A 5,766-nucleotide genomic window follows, 5' to 3' on the forward strand; every position below is an offset into this window, starting at 1 on the left:
CTTTTTAATGTATAAAGATTTAATCTTTGATTTAAAATGAGAATTTTGAGTTTAACCTATTCGAGTTCCCTAAGAAGTCGCGAAGAGTGTTTTAATGACCATAGATTGAATCCTTGAATGAAAATACCTCAATCAAGGTACTAATTTTGTCACTAGAACTTTTTAATGAATAAAGATTGAATCTTTAAAAGAAAATGAGAGTTTGGAGTTAAACTTATTCGAGTTCCCTTTTACGCCCCGAAGTGTGTTTAAATGAGTACAGATTGAATCTTTGAATGAAAATTCCTCACTCAAGGTACCTATTATGTCACTAGACCATTTTAATGTACAAAGATTAAATCTTTGAACGAAAATGAGAGTTTTGAGTTAAACTTATTCGAGTTCCCTTTAATATCACGAAGAGTGTTTTAATTAGTAAAGATTGAATATATGAAAGAAATTACCTCAATCACGGTACCGATTATGCCACATGACCTTTTTAATGTATAAAGAACGAATCTTTGAAAGAAAAAGGGAGTTTCGAGTGTAACTTATTTGAGTTCCTAACGTAATCTCGTAGAATGCTTTAATGACTAAAGAATGAATCCGTTAATGGAAATACCTCAATCAAGGTGCCTATTATGTCACTTGACCTTTTAAATGTATAAAGATTAAATCTTTGGAATAAAATGAGAGTTTTAAGTTAAACTTATAATAGTTCCCTTCGACGTCACGAAGAGTGTATTAATGAGTAAAGATTGAATCTTTGAGCGAAATTACCTCAATCACGATACCTATTATGTCACAAGACCTTTTTAATGTATAACGGTTGAATCTTTGAAAGAAAATGAGAGTTTTGAGTTTAACTTATTCGAGTACCCTTTGAAGTCGCGAAGAGTGTTTTAATGACTAAAAATTGAATCTTTGAATGAAAATACCTCAATCAAGGTACCTATTGTGTCATTAGAGTTTCTTAATGTATAAAGATTGAATCTTTGAAAGAAAATGAGAGTTTTGAGTTAAACTTATTCGAGGTCCCTTTGACGTCCCAAAGAGTATTTTAACGAGTAAAGATTGAATATTTGAATGTAAACACCTCAATCATGGTACCTATTATGTCACTAAACCATTTTAATGTATAAAGATTAAATTTTTTAAAGAAAATGAGACTTTTGAGTTAAACTTATTCGAGTTTCCTTTGAGATCACGGAGAGTGTTCTAATGAGTAAAGATTGAATCAGTGAATAAAATTATCTCAATTAAGGTAGCTATTATGTCACTAGGCCATTTTAATGTATAAAGATTGAATCTTTGAAAGAAAATGAGAGTTTTGTGTTAAACTTATTCGACTTCCCTATGAAGTCGGGACGAGTGTTTTAATGACAAAAGACTGAATCTTTGAATAAGAGGTACAAAGATTGAATTTGTGAAAGAAAATGAGAGGTTTGAGTTTAACTTATTCGAGTTCCCTATGAAGTCGCAAAGAATGTTTTAATAACTAAAGATTGAATCTTTGAATGAAAAGACCTCAATCAAGGTACCTATTATGTCACTAGTCCTTTTTTTTGTACAAATATTTAATCTTTGAAAGAGAGAGAGATTTTTGAGTTAAACTTGTTTGAATTCCCTTGGACGTCCTAAAGAGTATTTTAATGAGAAAAGATTGAATCTTTGAATGAAAAATTCTCAATCAAGGTACCTATTATATCGCTAGACCTTTTAAAGTATAAAGATTGAATCTTTGAAAGAAAATTAGAGTTTTGAGTTAAACTTATTCGAATTCCCTTTGACGTCCCGAAAAGTGTTTTAATGAGCAAAGGTTGAATCTTTGAATGAAATTACTTCTAACAAGGTACCGATTATGTCTCTAGACCATTTTAATGTATGAAGATTGAATCTTTGAAAGAAAATGAGAGTTTTGAGTTCAACTTCTTCGAGTTCACTATGTAGTCGTGAATTGTGTTTTAGGGACAAAAGATTGAATCATTGAATGAAATTACTTCAATCAAGATATCAGTTATGTCACTAGACAATTTTAATCTACGAAGATTGAATCTTTGAACGAAAATGATAGTTTTGAGGAAAACTTGTTCAAGTTCCCTATGAAGTCGCGAAGTGTGTTTTAATGACTGCAGATTGAATCTTTGAATGAAAATACCTCAATTAAGGTACCAATTACGTCACAAGACCTTTTTAACGGGTAAAGATCGAGTCTTTAAAAGAAAGCGAGGGTTTTAAGTTAAACATATTCGAGTTCCCTTTGACGTCTCGAAGAGTGTTTAAAAGAGTAAGGATTGAATCTTTGAATGAGAATTCCTCAATCAAGCTACCAATGTAAAGATTCAATCTTTGAGTGAAATTAACACAATCAAGGTAACTACTATGTCACTAGACCTTATTAATGTATAGCGATTCAATCTTTGAAAGAAAACGACAATTTTAAGTTTAACTTGTTCGAATTCCTTATGAAGTGGCGAAGAGTGTTTTAAAGTCTAAAGATTGAATCTTTGAATGAAAATACCTTAATCAAGGTATTAATTATGTCACTAGACCTTTTTAATGTATAAAGAATAAATCTTAGAAAGAAAATGAGAGTTTTGAGTTAAACTTATTCGAGTTCCCTTTGATGTAACGGAGAGTGTTTTAATGTGTAAAGATTGAATCCTTGAATGAAATTACCTCAATCAAGGTACCTATTATGTCAATGGACCTTTTTAATGTATAAAGCTTTAATCTTTGATTTAAAATGAGAATTTTGAGTTTAACCTATTCGAGTTCCCTAAGAAGTCGCGAAGAGTGTTTTAATGACCATAGATTGAATCCTTGAATGAAAATACCTCAATCAAGGTACTAATTTTGTCACTAGAACTTTTTAATGAATAAAGATTGAATCTTTAAAAGAAAATGAGAGTTTGGAGTTAAACTTATTCGAGTTCCCTTTTACGCCCCGAAGTGTGTTTAAATGAGTACAGATTGAATCTTTGAATGAAAATTCCTCACTCAAGGTACCTATTATGTCACTAGACCATTTTAATGTACAAAGATTAAATCTTTGAACGAAAATGAGAGTTTTGAGTTAAACTTATTCGAGTTCCCTTTAATATCACGAAGAGTGTTTTAATTAGTAAAGATTGAATATATGAAAGAAATTACCTCAATCACGGTACCGATTATGCCACATGACCTTTTTAATGTATAAAGAAAAAGGGAGTTTCGAGTGTAACTTATTTGAGTTCCTAACGTAATCTCGTAGAATGCTTTAATGACTAAAGAATGAATCCGTTAATGGAAATACCTCAATCAAGGTGCCTATTATGTCACTTGACCTTTTAAATGTATAAAGATTAAATCTTTGGAATAAAATGAGAGTTTTAAGTTAAACTTATAATAGTTCCCTTCGACGTCACGAAGAGTGTATTAATGAGTAAAGATTGAATCTTTGAGCGAAATTACCTCAATCACGATACCTATTATGTCACAAGACCTTTTTAATGTATAACGGTTGAATCTTTGAAAGAAAATGAGAGTTTTGAGTTTAACTTATTCGAGTACCCTTTGAAGTCGCGAAGAGTGTTTTAATGACTAAAAATTGAATGTTTGAATGAAAATACCTCAATCAAGGTACCTATTGTGTCATTAAAGCTTCTTAATGTATAAAGATTGAATCTTTGAAAGAAAATGAGAGTTTTGAGTTAAACTTATTCGAGGTCCCTTTGACGTCCCAAAGAGTATTTTAACGAGTAAAGATTGAATATTTGAATGTAAACACCTCAATCATGGTACCTATTATGTCACTAAACCATTTTAATGTATAAAGATTAAATTTTTTAAAGAAAATGAGACTTTTGAGTTAAACTTATTCGAGTTTCCTTTGAGATCACGGAGAGTGTTCTAATGAGTAAAGATTGAATCAGTGAATAAAATTATCTCAATTAAGGTAGCTATTATGTCACTAGGCCATTTTAATGTATAAAGATTGAATCTTTGAAAGAAAATGAGAGTTTTGTGTTAAACTTATTCGACTTCCCTATGAAGTCGGGACGAGTGTTTTAATGACAAAAGACTGAATCTTTGAATAAGAGGTACAAAGATTGAATTTGTGAAAGAAAATGAGAGGTTTGAGTTTAACTTATTCGAGTTCCCTATGAAGTCGCGAAGAGTGTTTTAATAACTAAAGATTGAATCTTTGAATGAAAAGACCTCAATCAAGGTACCTATTATGTCACTAGTCCTTTTTTTTGTACAAATATTTAATCTTTGAAAGAGAGAGAGATTTTTGAGTTAAACTTGTTTGAATTCCCTTGGACGTCCTAAAGAGTATTTTAATGAGAAAAGATTGAATCTTTGAATGAAAAATTCTCAATCAAGGTACCTATTATATCGCTAGACCTTTTAAAGTATAAAGATTGAATCTTTGAAAGAAAATTAGAGTTTTGAGTTAAACTTATTCGAATTCCCTTTGACGTCCCGAAAAGTGTTTTAATGAGCAAAGGTTGAATCTTTGAATGAAATTACTTCTAACAAGGTACCAAATATGTCCCTAGACCATTTTAATGTATGAAGATTGAATCTTTGAAAGAAAATGAGAGTTTTGAGTTCAACTTCTTCGAGTTCACTATGTAGTCGTGAATTGTGTTTTAGGGACAAAAGATTGAATCATTGAATGAAATTACTTCAATCAAGATACCAGTTATGTCACTAGACAATTTTAATCTACGAAGATTGAATCTTTGAACGAAAATGATAGTTTTGAGGAAAACTTGTTCAAGTACCCTATGAAGTCGCGAAGTGTGTTTTAATGACTGCAGATTGAATCTTTGAATGAAAATACCTCAATTAAGGTACCAATTACGTCACAAGACCTTTTTAACGGGTAAAGATCGAGTCTTTAAAAGAAAGCGAGGGTTTTAAGTTAAACTTATTCGAGTTCCCTTTGACGTCTCGAAGAGTGTTTAAAAGAGTAAGGATTGAATCTTTGAATGAGAATTCCTCAATCAAGCTACCAATGTAAAGATTGAATCTTTGAGTGAAATTAACACAATCAAGGTAACTACTATGTCACTAGACCTTATTAATGTATAGCGATTCAATCTTTGAAAGAAAACGACAATTTTAAGTTTAACTTGTTCGAATTCCTTATGAAGTGGCGAAGAGTGTTTTAAAGTCTAAAGATTGAATCTTTGAATGAAAATACCTTAATCAAGGTATTAATTATGTCACTAGACCTTTTTAATGTATAAAGAATAAATCTTAGAAAGAAAATGAGAGTTTTGAGTTAAACTTATTCGAGTTCCCTTTGACGTAACGGAGAGTGTTTTAATGTGTAAAGATTGAATCCTTGAATGAAATTACCTCAATCAAGGTACCTATTATGTCAATGGACCTTTTTAATGTATAAAGATTTAATCTTTGATTTAAAATGAGAATTTTGAGTTTAACCTATTCGAGTTCCCTAAGAAGTCGCGAAGAGTGTTTTAATGACCATAGATTGAATCCATGAATGAAAATACCTCAATCAAGGTACTAATTTTGTCACTAGAACTTTTTAATGAATAAAGATTGAATCTTTAAAAGAAAATGAGAGTTTGGAGTTAAACTTATTCGAGTTCCCTTTTACGCCCCGAAGTGTGTTTAAATGAGTACAGATTGAATCTTTGAATGAAAATTCCTCACTCAAGGTACCTATTATGTCACTAGACCATTTTAATGTACAAAGATTAAATCTTTGAACGAAAATGAGAGTTTTGAGTTAAACTTATTCGAGTTCCCTTTAATATCACGAAGAGT

This window comes from Cornus florida, unplaced genomic scaffold (assembly GCF_030987335.1).
Source record: "Cornus florida cultivar Cherokee Brave unplaced genomic scaffold, ASM3098733v1 CherokeeBrave_3.0.0_Hap2_Chr04, whole genome shotgun sequence".
In the NCBI taxonomy this organism is placed as follows: domain Eukaryota; kingdom Viridiplantae; phylum Streptophyta; class Magnoliopsida; order Cornales; family Cornaceae; genus Cornus; species Cornus florida.